We start from the raw sequence: 21,165 nt of genomic DNA on the forward strand, positions 1-21,165 counted from the left end.
CTCCATGGTAAAATGACTAAAAGACCTTTTAACAAACAAGGTAAAAGGACAGGTGATTTATTGGGACTAATACATTCTGATGTATATGGACATTAAGTACACATGCTAGAGGTGGTTTTGAGTACTTCATTACTTTCACAGATGACTTCAGAAGATATGGTTATGTCTATTTATAAAGCATAAGTCTGAGACTTTTGCGAAATTCAAGGAGTTTAAGAATGAAGTACAAAACCAACTTGGCAAAAGTATTAAAGCCATTCTATCAGATCGAGGTGGTGAATACTTAAGCCAAGTGTTTGATCATTATTTGAGAGAGTGTGGAATAGTTTCACAACTCACTCCTCCTAGAACATCTCAGTGGAATGGTGCATCAAAAAGGAGGAATCAGACTTTATTGGATATGGTTCGATCAATGATGATTCAAGCTGGTCTTCCAATATCCTTTTGGGGATATGCCCTTGAGACTACAACATTTCTACTAAATAGAACTCCAACTAAGGCAGTTGAAAAGACACCATATAAGATATACACTGGGCAAAAGCCTAATATGACTTTTCTATGAATTTGGGATTGTAAGTCACATGTTAAAAGGTTAACATTAGACAAGCTTGCATCTAAGACCGGTAAATGCCTATTTGTGGGGTATCCCAAGGAGACTAAGGGATACTATTTCTATAACCCTAATGAGAACAAAGTGTTTGTTGCTCAGAATGCTGTTTTCTTGGAGAATGAGTTTCTTCTCAAGAAGAACAGGGAGTGGATTCCAACTTGAGGAGGTTCAAGTATCATAAATTCCTGTAGAGGATAGTTTAGAAATGGAAATGGATTCACAAAGAGTTGTGGAACCTGAACCCATTACACAAGAACCAAGAAGGTCTAGTAGTATTCGTCACGAGCTTAAGAAATATGGTTTTCTCATTGCTGACAATCAAAGATTAGAGCTAGTGGATCAGGATGATCCCATTACCTACCGAGTGGTAATTGAGAGTTCTAATTCGGATAAATGGCTTGGGGCTATAAAATCTGAAATGCAATCAATGTATACCACGCATCGACTTTGGTTGATCCACCGGAAGTTGCTAAGATTATTGAGCATAAATGAATTTTCAAATGTACGACTGATAACACCTTCAAAGATAGACTAGTGGCGAAAGGTTTCAGACAGACTCATGGTATTGATTATGACGAAACCTTTTCACCAGTAGTCATGCTCAAATCCATTCAGATTCTTCTTGCCATAGCAGCATATTATGACTTTGAGATATGGCAAATGGATGTTAAAATGGCTTCAGGATGTGTACATGACATAGCCTAAGGGTTTGGTCGATCAAAACAACCTTAACAAGGTGTGCAAGCTACTAAGGTCCATTTATGGACTCAAGCAAACATCCTGATGTTGGAACCTCTGGTTTGATGAGGTAGTCAAAGGGTTTGCCTTTCTCAAAAATGAGGATAAGCCTTGTGTTTACAAGAAGGTTAGTGGGAGCGTAGTTGTTTTCCTTGTGTTATATGTTGATAACATCATACTTATTGGAAATGACATCCCGACATTGTTAAATGTTAAGCAATGGTTAGGGAAGTGTTTCTCAATGAAGGACTTAGGTAAAGCTAAGATTATACTAGGTATAAAGATCTATAGGGATAGATTACAATAGCTTTTGGGACTAAGATAAGAAAGTACACAGATACGATACTGAAATGGTTCAGTATGTATAACTCCAAGAAAGGATTTTTACCCATGTCTCAAGGAGTTGTTCTAAGTAAAAGGGATTGTCCTCAGACTAAAAAACAAAGGGAACACATGAGTAAGATCCCTTACGTGTCTATTATAGGATCTATCATGTATGTCATGCAATGTACTAGGCTGGATGTCGCACATGCACTAAGCATAATTAGTAGATTCCAACAAGATCCAGGGGAACACCATTGGTCTGCTGTCAAGAGTATTCTTAAGTACTTGCGAAGGACTAAAGATTACTTCTTAGTGTTCGGTGGTGAGAATGAGCTCGGTATAATAGGGTTACACTGATGCTACATTTCAAACCAATGTCGACAATAGTAAATCACAATCTGGTTATGTGTTTTGCTTGAAATGAAGGTGTTGTAAGATGGAAGAGCTCAAAACAGGAAACCATCACTGATTCTACCACAGAGTCTAAGTATATAGCTACATCAGATGCTGCTAAGGAGGCAGTTTTCCTTACTGTATTAGGAGTTATCCCAAGCATCCTAGATCCAGTAAACCTCTTTTATGGCAATAACAGGGCCATAGCACAGGCCAAGGAGCTCCCGGTCATACCAGAAATCCAAACACATACTCAGGAGATTCCATCTCATTTGGGAGATTGTCGATAAAGGAGATGTGAAACTTTGCAAGATTACTGCAGAAAACAATGTAGGTGATCCTTTGACCAAGCAGTTGGTTAGTCCAAAACATGATCGTCATGTTAGGTCTTTTAGTTTTAGAGTTATGCCTAATTAGGACTAGTTCTAGTGGGAGATTATTAGTGTAAGCCCTAGCCCCAATACATTGTATGAACTCTCATTATTTGGATAATTATTCAGAGAAATCATTTTAACTATTATTATTTCTATGCATAGTTAATAAGATAAAATATCCTTGAATATTGGTTCTACTCAAGTTACCAAATGCGTGATTCAGATAATAAAACCTTGAAGCATAAACTATAACAATATTCTAAATGTCCCTAGTCGATTATTTTCATGGGAATGAAAATAAATTAAGACTAGTATGTCTTCTGTGAGATGGCCTTGTTTTACAGGTCAGATGATATGGGATATCAATCAAAGGACATTGATACATGTTAGGGAACAATGTACCTGGATCAATTTGCTCTTGAGAACACTACATTGTTGTGAATTCATACGTGTTTTTCTTAAGCAATTCTGGTACTCGAATCCTTCGACCTGAAATCACTATGGACCTCGGATGAATCCTTACATGCTTTAACTTACACCTAACATCATTCGTAACTAAGTGGCAACTATGGGTATGTTTGGACATGTCGGGGTTCATGCTGAGAGACATGAATAAAGTGAAGAAAATTGCCCCACTATGTAGAGAGAGTGAATATCACCGGGCACTTGATTAGTGAGGCCGAGTAGTGCATGGCCATACCCAAGGGAAATTGTAAGAGTTATCATTTACTTGACGTAGTCAGTTCACTAAGAGATCAAGAAATTAATTAGCATTAACGTAAGGGTGACTCACTCCATGCCTTAGGCTAATTAAGATATTCAGTGGCAAAGGATTGTATGAGGTTGTGATAGGTTCCGTTAATTCTTGAAATTGACCTTCATTTAATATTGGGTAATCGTATTATCTTGCTAGAGAATAATTATGATTTATGAGCGTTAAAATTATTTAAGGTCATTGCCAATGTTAAATGGACCTACAAGATCGTACACTAAGAATGCCTTGATGAAGGTTCAGTATTTGTTACTTGTTGGACCACCTATTTAGGGTTTTGGTGAAAAACCAAAATTAGGTGGCGATAATACCTTATTCGGGTTGGGTCTTATTAAGTGTTGATCCAATCTAATCGATTTGGTTAATTAAAATGGTTTAATTAATCAAGTAAAGAAGAGATTCCTAATTTGATTAGGAGTGAAGGGTTTCTTTTTGTAAATTAGGGTTTTGGGTTTCCAATATAAATAGTTGGTCTAACCCTAATGTGAATATGAGAGAGAGATAAAAACTAGAGTGATTAAGACATTGTCTCTTAAGAAACCCTAGCCGCCACCCACATTCTTCTCCCTTGCTCACGGCCATCAGATCCCACTCCTGGAACCCACCGTCGCCGCGCCTACAGCCCCTTTTCTTTTGAATCTCAGGTCCTTGATATTCTAACTAAGAAACAAGTGTTTTTTCTTGAGGTACTAACATACCTGCTTGATTCCAAGAGCCGTTCGTGTGTACGTGATAGTAGTGGGGAGTCACGATGCAATCCCTTTTGATTTTGGGGAAACAAGGGTGCGTTGAGAATCGTCATCAAAAGAAAGGTATAACTTTTAATTATCTTTTTATCTTGAATTTAATCCTAGTTCTGGTATGCACTAGGGTTTTATCATGTTTACCTGCTATTAAAAGTTTTGTTATCCACTGCGTTTTGGCATGTGTTTTTTGCATGATAATTCCCTTGTTAGAGTGATAAGATCCCAACAAAAATTTTATTGATGATTTAGATGTTTAAACTCTTGAAAGTAAGAAGAGGTCAAAATCAAATCTTAAAATAAAAAATAACTCCAAACATGAGCAAGTATTGATCACGATGATACAAACTGGAAAAATTAAAATGGTTCCAAATATTTCATATTAAATGTTTGTTTGTGTTAGATTTAGATTCCATAGGTAAATTAAGACAAAGTACATATCAAGTTTTGTCACTCTTTAGAGAAACATCTCAGTACATGTTTAAAGAAACAAGGAAAATCTATTAGTATGATGCATACTACAAGTGTGGCAACTGTTACATGATTTTTTGTTGTGTTATTAGATTGTATATATATCGATGTATATGTATACTTGTCCATTTCTATATGTAGACCCAAAGAGTTACACATGTTGGTTGTTCAATCTATGAGGATGTGTTCCACTTTGTCTCTATTTCTCTATCATGGTATTAGACCTGGCATTGGCACCCATGTTTGGAGATATAAGAGCACCAAGAGATGTTGAAGAATTTTGATGAACCATGCGGGGAGCTTGACTAGATGTAGTCTAGGTGGATGCATCCTCCCCTGAAATACAAACTTGAAGATAGAATAGGTGCACGGTGCCTTTATCACTCAAAGCTACCAGCCACTGGACAGTTGGAAAGAGAGAAATGTTATAGATTTTAGCTTTGTCCACTCCTCTGCGCACCTCTTGAAGACGCATGAGATCCGCAAAATTCCTCCAGATCCGAGGCCATTGCATTTACCCCTTGACTCGCGTTGTGGAATTTGATCCCTTGCTTCAATTATGGGTTTCTTGCTACTGATCATGCTCTTTATCTTTTGGTTTGTGTAAAACAGACAATCAAGTAAACTAGATTCACTAAATAATGACATTGGATTGGATTTAGTAACTGTTGATAGCTATATCCCTAATCATGACTCAACTGTATCAACATCCTGTGGAGTACATCCACCAATGAGACTCAAGTCACTGGAATCTACACCTTCATAGATAACATCTGTTGCCTTTGGTCAGCCTGAATCAGATGTTAATATTGCAGAACAAACAGAACTTCTATCAGTTTCTTGGAATCAGGACTATGGATGCTTTTCTGCTGCCACGAGTCATGGATTCTAGATCTATAATTGCAACCCTTTTAATGAAACCTTTAGAAGGGACTTGAAAAATGGTGTCTTTAGAATAGTTGAGATGTTATTTCGCTGTAATAATTTGCTGAATGTTGGTGGTGGTGCTAATCTACAATATCCTCCAAATAAAGTTATGATCTGGGATGATCATCAAAGTTGATGCATTGGGGAATTTGCATTCAGATATGATTGTGGTGTGAAACTAAGGTGAGATCACATTGTGGTGGTTCTCAAACGCAAATTATATGTCTATAACTTCATAGATCTTAAGCTTTTTAACCAAATTGAACTCTGCCTAATCCAAAGGGGCTTTCCTGCCTTTCACATCAGTTTTTGCTTGTCCTGGTATGGAACGGGGACAGGTTTGGGTTGAACACTTTGGCCTAAAGGTGACAAAATTCATTAGTGTGCATGAGTCTAGCATCTTCTACTACCGATTCGGCTCCTGAGGTACTTTCCTACACTTGTTCTTTACACGATCACTCTACTTTACATCCCCCAATCTGTTATGCTTCTGCTAGTACCAGCATTCCAGATGTCTTTAAGCCAGGTACCTACAAAAAAGCTGCTCAAACACATGAGTGGCAGTCTGGCATGGCAAAGAAGCTTGATGTCTTGACTCAGACTCACACATGGGATCGCGTTGCCCTTCCTTCTTATGTTGTTCCCATCACCTATCACTAGATCTACCAGACAAAAACTCATTCTAACGGGTCAATCGAATGCTATAAAGCGCTTTTGGTTGCTCGTGGCTTTCAGCAAGAGTACGATCATGACTACGAGGAGACTTTTGCCCCAATAGCCCACATACATATTGTGCGCACTTATTTTGCTATTGCGGTTATTCTGGTTGGCTTCTTCATCAGCTTGATGTGAAGAATGTTTTTCTTCATGAGGACTTGAAGGAGGAGGTTTACATGACTCCTCCCCCGGTCTTCGGGTGTTTCCTAGTTCTGTTTGTCATCTTCGCCGCGCTCTTCGGGTCCTCCACAAGTCTGGTTTGAGAGGTTGACAAGATCCCCTTGCTTATATCCCGCAAGTGCACGGGTTTGTCGAAGTAATAATCCCGGGTGAGCAGGTTCGAATCCACATGGAGTAGGGAGTAAAACCACTTAATTCGATTCTTAGCTACGTGGAGTATCAACAATGATAAGTGTGGTAATGATTCAATTCTCAGAAATTAAAAGAAACAAGTAAGAGAGCAAAAGTAAGGAGGAGGCAAGGCAATCGATAAAGATGGGGTACTCGAATGATGCTTCACCTAGGATAATCGCTTCAAGTGCAAGAACTCTCTATTATGCTTCCTAATCAATGCAATGGTGAGTCGTGGAAATCCTTACATACTAGTCCCAAATCTAAGGTCAACTATGCCTAACTCTATACATGTCCCGGAGGAAAAATCGAACAATCTCAACACAACACATAGAGTTGCAATGAGCTCTAGGGATTCCAAGTGATAAATCTCTTTCTAGATTTAGACCTAACCCTTTTGGTCCAGGTGGAAGGTCCCTAGCCACAATTAAGCCCTAGATACTAAGATCACCTCAACGCTTCACTCCATTTCAAGCGCAACTAGGCTCCCAACGGAGGTTCATCTCTTAGACCATTTCACTCTATTATGGCCGCAAAGAACTCGAGGAACGGAGGTAGAATCTATCACGTCGGAGGGGAAAGGGGACGCTCCTGTACCTCTCGACTCATCCTCTCAACTCTCTCCAACCTAGCTTTGTCTAACGCTCGTGGTGTGTCACTCACTCACAAGGTTACCAACAAGAACTCTCAACCCTAGTGTCACTCTAGGGGAAATGTTCATACAATCAAGCATTCAAGGTTGGAACTCACAATAAACATCAATTTATTGAAAGCATAATAAAGAAGTTCAATGAAACGAATACATCCTAGGGTTCACAATCACCCAAGTACCCACTAGGGGTTTAGCTCTCCATGGAGCTAAGTACAATTAAAGAAATCAAATGTAAAAGCAATGAATCCATAAAGAAACCCCCTCGATGGTCGTGTCGATGGTCTTGTGGAAAGTCCTCTACTCGTCGTCCAAGGATTCCTTCGTCCGGTATAGGATACGCCTCGATCGAAGCTCCCCTGCCAACCTTCTTCCTAATGGAATCATGATGTCGGAGTCGTAGAACCTCTCCAAAACCTTGGCCAATACCCCTCAAAACCCTAGCCAAAGCCTTCTCACAAGTTGGGGAAAAGATGGAGAAAAGAATACCAAAATCGGGGCTGAATCGGCTTTAAATAAGGCTAGAATAGGGCAACTCCACGGTCGTGGACGCTACATGCGCCCGTGCGGAATTTCCACACGGGCGTGGATAATTTCCACACGCCCGTGTGGATTCTCTATTTCTCTGATTTCTCGGCTGGCTGTGAACAGTGCTGCCACAGTACTCACTACAGTGCTCTGCTACAGTCTTCGTCCTGAATAACTTCCCAATTCCATACTTTCATCAGGGTAACGCAAACGGGCACACATTCACGTCGTGAATTACTTGCTTCTTCAATGATATATATGTTGGTGGGGTTCTTGTTCTTGTATGCATAAGATGGAATGCTCGAGTGTGCCTGCCTTTGTGCCCCTCCAAATGGATGCCCTCACTCGAATACGAGGAGGTTGTTACACACTCTAGCATCTCACACCTGTCCTATGTCTTCACGTTTGAACCTTAGCAAGATCTCCTCCAAAATAGGTGCATTATGATCCACATTGGCCCATTTCCTTCATACTCGGCCTCACAACCCTACCTGCAAAAAAGTAACATAAAAACACACATATTAATGTAAAAAACTGAGAAAAGGGATGCTCAACATAAGGAATGAACGCTTTGCATTCATATCACACAAGCACTTATCACTACTCCTAAGGTACATTCTATAGGGTTGTAAATGACGGGGGAAGTCTCTTCTACAAGGAATTTCAAGCATCATTCGCCCTCCGATCTTTGAGGGAGTTTGTCATGCTTTGTTTACTTATTTTCATGTACTTGATTATGTATTTTGTGGGTATGGACAACTAACCCCCAAGGTCATCGTATGTAGGTAAACCTTGGGGGTGAACTTGTGTAGATTGTGTGCTTTGACTTATTTATCGTATTTGGTATGTTTGTGATCCATGCTTGGTGTACTTTGATGTTTTGATATGCATAAGAACGTTTGTGTATCAATTTCTAGGTTATACTAGATTGCGTGATCATCGCCATTGTATTGGACACACCATGCTTGGAAGGGATACATATACGAGTACGCCAGTGACTCACACCCCTTGCATGTGTGTACCACAAGTGCGCAAATTGTCAAAGTAATAAATTACCTTGGTGAGTGGGTACTCGTATCCACAAGGGAATAGTGCTCGGAAACTATAGTGAAAATGATTGAGGAGTTGTATGAACAATATCAAATGCAAATGAAAATAAAGAAAAGAAAAGAAAGCGCAATAGGAATAGGGAGAGGTAATGGATAGAAGATAGGGTAGCCGGACATTGCTCACCCTAGGACTATTGTTTCAAGTGCAAGACTAATCATTATATCTCCTAACTAATGTATAATGAGTCATGAAAATCCTAATATGCACGGTCCCAAACCTAGGGTCAACCGTGACTAACCCTACACTATGCCCCGGCGAAAAAGAATACTCTTGATGCATCACACTGTGTAAGGTTTTTTAAAGCTCTAGGGACTCCAAGTGAGAAACCCTATTCCATAATATAGATCTAACCCTTTGGTCCAGGCGAAAGACCCCTAATTATAATTAAGCCCCAGCACTAAGAATTACTTCAACACTTTACTCTATTGCTCGCATAACTAAACCACAGTGAAGTTTGTCTCTTACCACTTCACTCTATCATGACAGCAAAGAACTCTTGGAACGTGGAGGTAGGATAAATCATACCAGATGGGAAAGAGGACGTTCTGCTACCTCTCGAGTCACCCTCTCAACCCTCTCCAACCTATCTTTGTCTATTCCTAATGAAGTGTCACTCATTCACAAAGATTACCAATAAAGATTCTCTACTCTAGTGTCACTCTAAGGGAAAATCAATTCAACAAGCATTCAATGTTGGAACTCAATTAAAACATCAATTAAAGAAACATAATAAGAGTCAATGAAACAAAATCATCCTAGGATTTACAAGTCCAAGCTCCCACTAGGGGTTTAGCTCTCCATGGAACAATATATAATCAACAATGAAATCGAAAGTAAAAACATGCAATCCATAGATAAAACCCCCATGTACTTTGCATCGATGGTCTTGTGGAGCTGCCTCATCTTCTCCAAAGGTTCCTTTGTCAAGCCTAGGGCACACCTTGCCAAATCAATGCCGATGAAAGATCCCCCAATAACTCTCCTCCAAAGGAACACGATCTCAAAGGCCGTAGAACCTCTCCGAAGACCTAGCCAAAGCCTCTGCAAACCCGCAGCCGCAAGTACCTCCCAAGGTGCGCAAAAGATGGGGAAAAGATCCTTTAATAACTCTCAAAACGCGGTATTTATAGGGGCAGTAATCGAGCATCCACATGGGGGTGTGGATTTCCATAAATCAGTTTTATGCGAGCTATGAACAGTAACTGCTATAGTGATTTTCCTACAATGATTTGCTACAGTAAAATGCTACAGTATTTCACCGAAATGCTCTCGATTCCACTATTTTCATCGAGGCCACATGAATGGACATCCATGCAGTAGATTGCATCGCGTCTTCAATGAAACCACATTGACGAAGCTCTTGCTAGTATTACACAAGTCTGAACAAATGACTGTGCCGGCTTTTGTGCCCTCTCCACTTTGTATATTCTCTTGAGCACAATGGAGGTTGGCACACACCCACATGTCTTTGAGCATAACTTGTGTCTTCACATTTGTTCAATCCAAGAACTTCATCAACAATCACGTCCATGATCAACTTTTGCTTCCTTTCTTCCAAAATTATCTACCCAACCTTGAATGCACAAAAGAACACAAATACACATGCATAAGAGATAAAATTTGATAAAAGTGATGCTCAATGTAAGAAAAGAATACTTTGTATTACTTATACACAAGCACTTATCAGTGACCATCGGATATTTTGTACCCCTCCAACTATAGAGATGTTCCTAATTTGTGCTTCGACCCTAAATTGAGAAATCCATCACCCTCATTGCAATCGTAGGAGTTATTAATTTTTTTTCCTAATTAGAAGTATAATAGGTTAGCCAGAGTAAACAAGTAGCAGGCCTACCCCAGGTGTAGTTTAAGTTTTTATTTTTATCTATACTGTAAACTGTAAACTTGTATTTTAAAAATCTTGTACATTTCAAATTCTCCTGTATCTTGATATCTGGAATTTGTATTTTTGTTAGATTGTATTTTCTATTCTGAAATAGGTTTTTGGAGGTTTACATTCCTAGCGTGTTATACATTATGGGTGTGTGGCCATTTATTGGAGCGTCGGGTCTGGCAAGCCGGGTTTAGGACGTTATAGGCTATAATTGAAATCTCTATGTGCAAATCTTTCATACAACCTAAATAGAATTATGACTAAAGTAGAACTATAAATAATGAGAAAATAACTGGAGTGGCTAATTTAGCTATGACAATCATGCATTTTACGGATGTGATACTAAATATGCATTTGGATAACCGTAATGGGAATGAGGAGGATGCACTAATGAAAAGGGAGGGGGGAAGGGGGAGGAATGCGTAGGGGATGGTAATGAAAAAGGTGTTCCTTGGAGAGTTAATTTATTGGGAAAGGGGAAATATAAAAAATAGAGTTGTGCTAAAATTACCCTTTTACCCCTTGCATAAAGAAACGATATTTATTTCAAATAATAATTATTATTAATTAAATATTTATTTTATTATTATTGTTTAATGTTTAATTAAAAATTAATTTAAAATAACTATTAATTTCATTCCGTACTTAATTTTTTCAATTAATTAAATTAATCTTTATATTATGATTATTAGTTGAACTAAATAAAATATTTTTGGTCTCGTACAATAAAATTTTATTTAATATTTTAAATTTTATAATTATTTATTAATATATTAATGTTTTAATTTTTTTATTTTTTTATAAAGGCAAAACAGTCTTTTTATAAGGGAATGAACCATTAATGTGTTTGTATGCTGTCGGAGTCTGGTTCAAAACATTTACGATGAATCCGCTTTCGCTAAGCTCTCCACTACTGTCATTTGGGTGCAACTTCACAACCTCCCAGTGGTGTTCTGGGATGGGGAGTCTCTGGAACTATCTCTGCTTCTTTAGGGCGCTTGCTTAAGATTGATGATTTCACTTTCTCTCTTTCTAGGTCAAAATTTGCTCGCATTTGTGTGGATATTGATTTGGCCAAAACCCCTTAAGCAAGGGTTTTGGATCGGTGATGACGAACATCGGGTGTTTGTCATCATTCTTTACGAGAAGCTTCCTACGTTCTGTTACATTTTTGGGATGGCCGGACACGGGTCGAACTCTTGCAGCCATATAGGAGTTCAGTGGAACAAAGTCGTACTTCGCCATCCCCTTGTCAGATTCTCAATGACCGGCAAGGGCTAGAGGTCAAGACAACTATGGCTCCCCTAAATGGAGTGAGAGAGTGGCCCGTTGTCTCCAATCTGCAGGGAGATGCATGATAAGCATATGGAAAAACCAAAGACATCATGTACTCTGGGCCCACATGATCGCCACATGGTGGTTGTTTCTTCAGAGGTAGGGGCGGCCACACTAGAGAGCGCACCCAACTCACGGATCCCATTACTAGTAAGACGACATGTGCTAATGGTGATGTGAACCCTTCCTCTTTCCAATATGTGGAAATCTCAACGGACGTGGCTCCTCTCGTCACAAGGTGTTGGCTTTCTTTGCACACCAGCTCTCGGCCTCAGTTCCAATTTTGCTTTAAGTCCCAAGGAAAAGTTGAAGAAGACCTATCAGAACTTGGCTCTATCCCTTATTCTTAGGATCTCTGATGATCAAGGTAAAGGTTCCAATGCTGGCTTTTCTATCTTTACGCATGCTTTAGCCGTTGAGCAAGTGGCTGGAGTTTTGAACCCCTCTCCACAGTTGGAGAACTATGATCATGTGATGAGTGAATCCAGAGAGGAGGGCTCTGATGAAGAAGATAGTGACATGTTTGAATATGATGATCCAGATGAACCTGAAGACTCCATGACTTTGGACCAATACCAAACTAGGTTGCGGAAAAAAGCTCTTATTGCTCGGGTTCCTCAATCCATGTTAACATCTCATAAGAAGGGGAGGCTTGATCAAGGATGCAATGATGCCCAGGGGCCTTGCTCTTCCTCCTAAGGATATTCTTTTATATCGAGTTTATTTGTTTGATTATGATCTGCCTTCTCAGGATGTCTACTCTTTGTGCTTGTTCTTTAATCCTTAGATTTATTATGTTTACTAATCTTATTAAGCTTGTGTACTGGAATTGTAGGAGGGTTTCTAGTCAGGATACCACCTCTCGAAGCAAATACATGATCAGAAAAATCAATCCGATCATCTTTTGTTTGGTGGAAACTCATGTTGATAATGATAGAATCAGCAAAATTTGATCTAAACTAGGAGTTAAATGGGCCTGGGCTACTATTGTAGCTGATGGTTTCTCAGGTGGTATCATTGTTACTTGGCAAAAACATTTGGGTAAGGTCATTTCTTTAACCAAATCAAGGTATGTTTTGCATCTTGTTGTTACTAATGATAAAAATGAGTCTTGGATCCTCTCTACAGTTTATAGCCCTATTCGACTCCATGATCAATGTTATGTCTGGAAAGAGTTATCAAGTATGGCTTCCCTTAACCTTCCCTGGTTCTTATCGGTGATTTCAACATTATTGTTTCTTTACATGAGATTAAAGGTGGTTCTTAAAGTTATTATCATCGTAAGGCTCAGAATTTCTCTGACTTCATCATCTCGAATAACCTATTGGAAGTTAATTTCACCGAGTCCTAATTTACTTGGTGCAATAACCAAGTTGGAACAACTAGGAAGTGGGCTCGCCTTGATAGGTGCTTGCTTAACTCCTACTGCTCTACTTTTTTTTATTCATACTTTACTAAGCATCTTCCGCATATTTTCTCAGATCATGCTCCCCTTCTTCTCACAGTTACTCCCCGTAATTTTCACAAAAAGAAAATTTTCCCATTTTGATAATTTTTAGTTAGAGTATATCGCCTATCATTCCGTAGTTAGAGAAGTTTGGAACTTCAAACCTCACTCTAATCCAATGCATGCCTTCACTCACCTCATTGCTCATGCTAGATTTAAGCTTATTTCTTGAAAAAACAATGGTTTGACTTCTATTGAGACCAATCTTAACAGGCTTGAGCTGGAGATTATTGAAGCTGAGGCCCTTGAAGCTTTGAATGATTCTAATGTCGACTCTTCTAGAGATCTTCCTTTGCTTTATAATAACCTTTCAGCTCTTCAAAGGCAGAACTCAATTAAGTGGGCTCAACGAGCTAGACTCATGTGGGTTCAATGCGGTGATCAGAATACTAGTTTTTTTCATAACTCTATCTTTTTACATAATCATCATAGCTCCATTTCTCTTATCACTAATTCTAACGGCAATTGTTTCACAGATAATAAAGATATTGAGAAAGTTTTTTGTGATTTCTTTTTAAATCTTTGGAATGTATCTTCAGATAACTCTGTTTTAGATGTTTTTCAGGCTCTTTCAAATGATCTCCCTTTGCTCTCTCCTGACGATTGTGATCATTTCGTTAGTAAGGTTTCTAAAAAGGAAGTTTTTCATGCTCTTCAGATCCTCCCTTAGGTAAGAGACCTAGTCCAAATGGCTTGAATTCTGAATTTTATCATTTTTTTGGAATGATATTAGGAACTCCCTCTTTGAGTCTATCAAACATTTTCTTGATAATTCTATCATTCCTAAAGCTTGGGGTTTGACTTTTATCACTTTCAGTCCTAAAACATCTAATCCTAAGCTTGTTTCTGATTTTCGGCCTATTTCTCTTTGTAATGTATGTTACAAAATTATTTCTAAAATCTTACCTAATCAGCTTAAGAGTGCGTTACCTCTGATTATTGGTCGCAAATATTATCACTTTGTTTCTGATCACAGTTCCTTTGATAATATTATTGCCTTACAAGAAGTGCTTCACACAATGGATAGAGACTTCAAAAATCCCATAGGATGTTAGTTAAGTTAGATATTGAAAAAGCTTATTATACTCTGAGTTGGAATGCAATTCTTACCGCCCTTTATCAGATGAATTTTTCTAGTAGATGGATCTCTTGGATTCAAGCTTGCATTAGTTCTGCTTCCTTTTTTTTTTAATAAACAAACAAACCACCTCTTGGATCAATTCCTCCAGAGGTCCTCAACAGGGAGATCCTTTGTCTTCTTATCTTTTTATCCTAGTTGCTCAAAATTTGACTGCTCTTTTGAACTTTGCTATGAGAAATCAAATGATTCCTAGATTTAACCCCTCTCTTAGAACCAATTTCAATCATCTCATGTACGCAGACGACTTGATTCTCATTACTCAGGCGACCAGGAAATATGATCGTAATATTAACCTGTGTTTTTCTATTTATGAGTGGTTTACTAGTCAACGTGCTAATAAAATCAAATCTGAAATATATTTTCCTTCTAGATTCAATTGCAGATTGGGAAGGAGTATTTGCAACATTCTTAGTTTTAATCCTGGTTCCTTCCTATTGACTTACTTAGGAATTTTAATTTCTCCTAAACACTAAGCTCCCTCCAATTTTCCTAATATGCTTGTTAAAATTGAGAAAACCTTATCTCTTTGGAAGCATTTTAGAATTTCCATGGCTGGTAAAACAAATCTCATTAATTAAGCCATTATGTCTACTCCTATGTATTACCTGTCTATTTATCTTGTTCCTGATACAATTTTGGATGGCATAATTAAGGATGCTAGATCTTTCTTCTGGTCTAAGGATGGCAATAGAAAAGGAATGAACTTAGTTAATTGGACAGATAGTACGCTTAATCATATTGAGGGGGGTTTATCTATCCAGAATTGGGTATTTCCAAAACTTCTTTGATGGCGAAAAATGTGCTTGGGTATCTCAATCATCATGATGCCATTTGGATGGATATCCTTTATAATAAGTATGGCAAAGTTAATTTTTGGACTGATTCTATCCCAGGCTATTAGTCATGGTTTGACAGAGGTTTATGCAATAATGCTAATGTTATTAAGCCTCATCTCTGGTTGCATCATGTTCATGCTGCTCACACTGATTTCATGAAGGACCCCTGGTATTTTGAGGTTCCTCAAGCTTTTATCCCGACTTACGTTAATATGGAGATGAATGCTGATCTATTTCATTTATCTGACCTCATTTTGTGTAGCTCTTAGAACATCAATTTTTTGCATGAAGCCTTTAGTGACTCTCTAAACTTTGATTATCTTACTGATGACAAAATTTGTATCAATTATGATAACAGATGGGTGTGGTATCCTAAATCCAGGAAAAACAAACTCTATTCGATGGTGTACTCTCATTTTAATCAATCTGAAGGCCTTTGGGATCCTTGGGATGGTATGGGAAATATTTGGCGCCTCAAAATTGCACCTCGGCCCAAACATTTTCTTTGTCTACTCCTTCATAATGGTATCAAAACTCATGATTATCTTTATAGGATTAATCTAGGTCCTCAAATACTTTGTGGCTTATGCAATCTCGGTTATGAAACTACTGAACATTTCTTCAACAAATATCCTAAAGCCCAAACCATTTGGAATTTGATTAGCTTGGTCATTAGCAAGCGAATGCTTCTCCTTGATGGTTTTACTTCTGGAAATTGGCTCAACCCGACACATACTGATTTTGATATGTTTGCTCAGTTAGTGATAGCCTCTGCCACTTGGTTGATATGGAAAGCCATATGTAACTTAATCTCTAGGTGCGAGGCTCCATATTTCAATCTTATATCTATCAGAGCAAGTGCCCACGTTAGGGAGTATTCCAATGTCTCCTCTTTTCAAATTTCAAAGCACTTATTTCTTAACAATTTTACCATCTTTGATAGTCATTTCCTTTTTGTTGCTGCTATAGGGAAACATGAGAACGCCGTCTATAGTGCTGGGTACAGTATAAACTCTAACTTGCAATTTCTCTGTGCTGGATGCTGTAGTAACCAAGTTGAATTGGATTTTGAAGATGATGCTTTGGTACCCATTGCTACATTGGGGAGCTTGCAGGACTTGGATGTTCAGATCAAAAACATTTTCATCGCCAGTGCTGATCTGCATAATGCTATCAAGATTGGAAATTCCCAACCATCTTGGCTATTGGATCCATTTATTACTAATAAGTGCTTGTGTATTAGTAATATGAAGTATTCTTTTCTTGCATTAAGCATTACTTTTATCAGGTTTTAGCACTAATACATGTGTAATTGTGTTACTTTGGTGCATGTATGGTTGTGGAGCCAAATATGTAAGAAAGAAGCCAATGTAGATCGTGAATGCACTATTTGATGAAATAATGGAAGAAACAAATGCGAAGACACAAGTTGGGCTCAAAGATACGAGAATGTGTGCCAACCTCCATGTATTCAAGTAATTACAATGAGTTGGAGGGGCACGAAGACAGTCACATTTGCGTATCCCGACTTGTGCAATGATATCAAGATCTTCACTAATGAGACTTTTTATTGAAGAAGCGACGCGATCTATAGCATAAACGTGTGCCCGTTTATGTTGCCTCAAAGAAAAGTGTGAATCAGGAGTTTTTTTGGCGAGTACTGTAGTAGGTACAGTAGCAAATCACTATAGTAATTACTGTAGCAGTTACTGTTCACTGCCCGACGAAAAATCAGAATTCCAGAGAATCCACAAGCCCATATGGAATTTTCAAAAGGGCATGTGGAAATTCCACAGGGCCGTGTGGATGCCCGATTCCAGCCTATTTAACGCCGTGATTCAGCCCGATTTCAGCATCTTTTTTTTCCATCTTTTCTCCGACTCTAGAGTGGTTTATGGCTAGGGTTTAGAGAGGTATTGGCAAGGCTTTTAGAGTGGTTCTATGGCTTCTACACTGCGTTTCTCTTGGAAGATAGCTATTGGGGGAGCTTTCATCATCGCCGATCCGGTGAGGTGTGTCCTAGGCTTGATGAGGGGACCTTTGGAGAGGATGAGGCTACTGCATAAGACCATCAACACGACTACCAAGGGGAATTTCCAATGGATTACTTGTTTTTACTTTTGATTTTACTATTGATTGTATCTTGCTTCATGGAGAGCTAAACCCCTGCTGGGTACTTGGATTTGTGAACCCTTGGATGTATTTGTTTCATTAACCTTTTATTATGCTTTCCTTAATTGATGTTTTAATTGAGTTCCAATCTTGAAAGCTTATTGAATGATTTCTCTCTTAGAGTGTGACAACGCCCCTTGCGTGTTACCCGCAAATGCACGGGTTTGTCAAAGTAATAATCCCAGGTGAGTGGGGTATCGTATCCGTAGGGAGTATCAAATAAAAATACTAATATTGCTACTTAACCAAGTGAAGATGAACAATAATTATGTTGATGAAATGTAATGAAAACAGAAATAAAAGAAACAAGAACAAGAGGCACAAATAAGTGAGAGGAAAGGCAATTGATAGAAGTGGGGTACTTGGACAATGCTCCCCTTAGGACTAATGCTTCAAGTGCAAGACCAACAATTACGTCTCCTACTTGATGCTTAATGAGTCATGGATATCCTTGAATATGACAAGGTTCCCTTGCGTATATCCCGCAAGTGCACGGGTTTGTCGAAGTAATAATCCCGGATGAGCGGGTATCGAATCCACAGGGAGTAGGGGATAAAAACTCTTAATTTGATTCTTAGCTATGTGAAAAATCAATAGTGATAAGTGTGAAAATGATTCAATTCTCAACAATAAAAACAACAAGTAAGAGAGCAAAAGTAAAGAAGGAGGTAAGGCAATCGATAAAGATGGGCTACCCGGATAATGCTCCGCCTAGGATAATCATTTCAAGTGCCAGAACCCTCTATTATGCTTTCTAATCAATGCAATAGTGAGTCGTGGAAATCCTTAATTACATAGTCCCAAATCTAAGGTCAAATACTCTAAACTATGGTGTTGTCCAAATACTCTAAACTGAATAGTGTCAACAGTGTGGAAGCTCGCATAGGATCTATCAAACTCAAATGATGATAATACCTCCAGTGCGAGCTCTCAGATGGCTGGCTCTTTAATTGTCACACACCCGTGTGGATCCATGGGGCGTGAAACCCGCACGGCCGCGCCTTAAAAATCCAACAACGCACCGTGAAATCATTTCTACTTCGCTCTAAAACACAAATAATCTTTTGAATTGAAGAGGCGAAGCATTTTTGACTAAATTAATCGATGAAAACCAAGAATTGGCAAAGAAAATGATAAATAGGGCTTACCGACGAGATGGGATGAGAAAATGAAGAACCGGCCGGAAAAACTCACAAAAATCCTACCAAATCGGTGCTATGAAGTCGGAGAATGATGTGAGAATGTTTTCAGACGAATAGAGGACGTGAAGAGGGAGAGAAACTAGTCTTCTTTGAAAAGAACTCACGCCCCTTGGCGTTCTGTGCATCCACACGGGCGTGTGGAAATTGCACACGCCCGTGCACCTCATTACAAGAGAGCCGCAAGGGCGTACACACACCTTGTGCGCTCTCGGGAAAACACTCCTTCGACTCTGACTACTCTCGCATGGCCGTGCAGAAAATACCCAGGCCCGTGCACCTGACCCACATTGGCAGTTGCACGCCCCTGTGGCTTCCCTGAACATCCGAGAAAATTGCCAAGTGTTCTACACGCCCGTGCGGAAATTCCGCACGAGCTTGGACACTCACATGCCCAACTCACAGGGGCAGCCACACGCTCCTGTGTTTTCTCGTGATGGAGAGAACTCCTCTACAGAATTTCACACGGGCGTGTGGAAATTACCTACGCCCGTGTGTGGTTCACAAGGTCGCCCACAGGGGCGAGTCCACGCCCCTGTGTGCTCTCGGGATAATCCGCCCAACTCTACAGGAATTCACACGCCCGTGCAGAAATTACCCACGAGCGTGTGATAGTCGCATGGTCGTTCACAGGGACAGCCGCACGCCCATGTGCTTTCTCTAGATGAGCTCGCAATACATATACACGGGCGTGTGGAAATTCCACACACCCATGCGTTTTCACTGGATTTCTTAGAAAAACCTGCATGCTCTGCAGAAAATCTCTGAACATGTTTACACACTCAGAGACTGCCCTATTATGCAAATTTTACCAGTGAAAAATATGAAATAGAACTCAAATGACCAAACTTCGCCAATTCCACATGAAAACACACGATGACTTTAAAAACCCACAATGAAATCACAACACAAGCATCTAAAAATCAAGACACCAACACTCCACAATTTATTCATGCAAAACAGTACATTATTCAACTAAGAAAAACAATAAACACTTGGGTTGCCTCCTAAGAAGCGCTTGTTTAACGTCACTAAGCTTGACGTACCTTGTCTTACCTCACGGGGGTTCATGAATGAAAGTTGCCCTCTTACCCATGGCTTGAAAGCATGATGTACAAAGTCTATTGAGGGTAGAAGGTGAATTATCGGGCTTCGGACCACCTAACAATGATTCGTCCAACTTCTTCGGTTCACGTACGTCTCCTAGCCCTCTTCATTTTTTGGAGCACCTTCTCCAAGATCCCCGGGGTAGATTGTACTTCTTCCGTTGCACCAAGCATCATTACTTCTTCATAATCCTCCTCTTGGTAGAACAAACCTTCATACGGATCCAGATTGAACATTTCTTGCATGTATTCATCAACAATCTCATCAGTAGTGTCTAGAAAGTATAAAGTATCATCGAAATCAAGAGAATGCCGCATGGCTTCAGCAAGGCGGTATATGAGCTTGTCATCTCCAACTCTCAATGTGATCTCTCCGTTGTCCATGTCAATCAATGCCTTGGAAGTCCGCAAGAACGGTCCCCCAAGTATCAAAGGTACATCCGCATCCTCATCGACGTCTAGCACTACAAAGTCAACCAGAAAAATATACTTGTCCACCTTGACAAGCACGTCTTCAATGATGCCTCTCGGATGTCGTACTGTTCGGTCCGCTAGTTGCAAAGTCATCCGAGTAGGCCTAGGCTCGCCCAAGCCTAGCTTTTGATAGAAAGTGTATGGCATGACATTGATACTAGCCCCTGAGTCCGCCAATGCCATTTCCTCACCTAGATTGCCAATATTACACGTAATGATGAAGCTTCCCGGGTCTTTCTTCTTGTTCGGCATGTTCTTTTGCAATACCACCGAGCATGAAGCATCTAAAATTACTGAAGCACTTTCCTCCAATTTCCTCTTGTTAGTTAACAAATCTTTCAAGAACTTCGCATACTTAGGCATTTGGGCCAATACCTCAATAAAAGGAATATTAATGTGGAGTTGCTTGAAGAAACTCAAGAACTTCTTGTACTGTTCATCCCCTTGCTCATTTTTCAATTTAGAGGGATAAGGGATTCTTGGCTTGAAAGGTGGGTGCCACCTCTTTCTCTTTGCTTGTTCCCTCTTCCACCTCTATAATCTCAGGTGCCTATTCTTTTGGCTTCTCACTCGGAAGCCTACCTTCAACCTCACGACCACTTCTCAAAGTGATCGCCTTCACATGCTCTCTAGGGTTGGTCTCTGTATTGCACGGCAAGCTTCCATGTGGCCTTTCAGAAAGAGACTTCTCAATTTGCCCCACCTGATTTTCAAGGTTATGCAAAGAGGCGGTGTGGTTGCGAAATGTAGCCTCAACTGATTCAAACCTTGTATTTGAAGATTGCACAAATCTA

General features: G+C 39.5%; 1 pseudogene; it reads left to right on the forward strand.

The window, feature by feature from the left end:
• Positions 1-2,766: 2,766 nt before the first annotated feature.
• Positions 2,767-5,777, forward strand: LOC120260020 (annotated as a pseudogene).
• Positions 5,778-21,165: the final 15,388 nt, after the last annotated feature.

The sequence above is a fragment of the Dioscorea cayenensis genome, chromosome 5 (assembly GCF_009730915.1).
Source record: "Dioscorea cayenensis subsp. rotundata cultivar TDr96_F1 chromosome 5, TDr96_F1_v2_PseudoChromosome.rev07_lg8_w22 25.fasta, whole genome shotgun sequence".
NCBI lineage: Eukaryota > Viridiplantae > Streptophyta > Magnoliopsida > Dioscoreales > Dioscoreaceae > Dioscorea > Dioscorea cayenensis.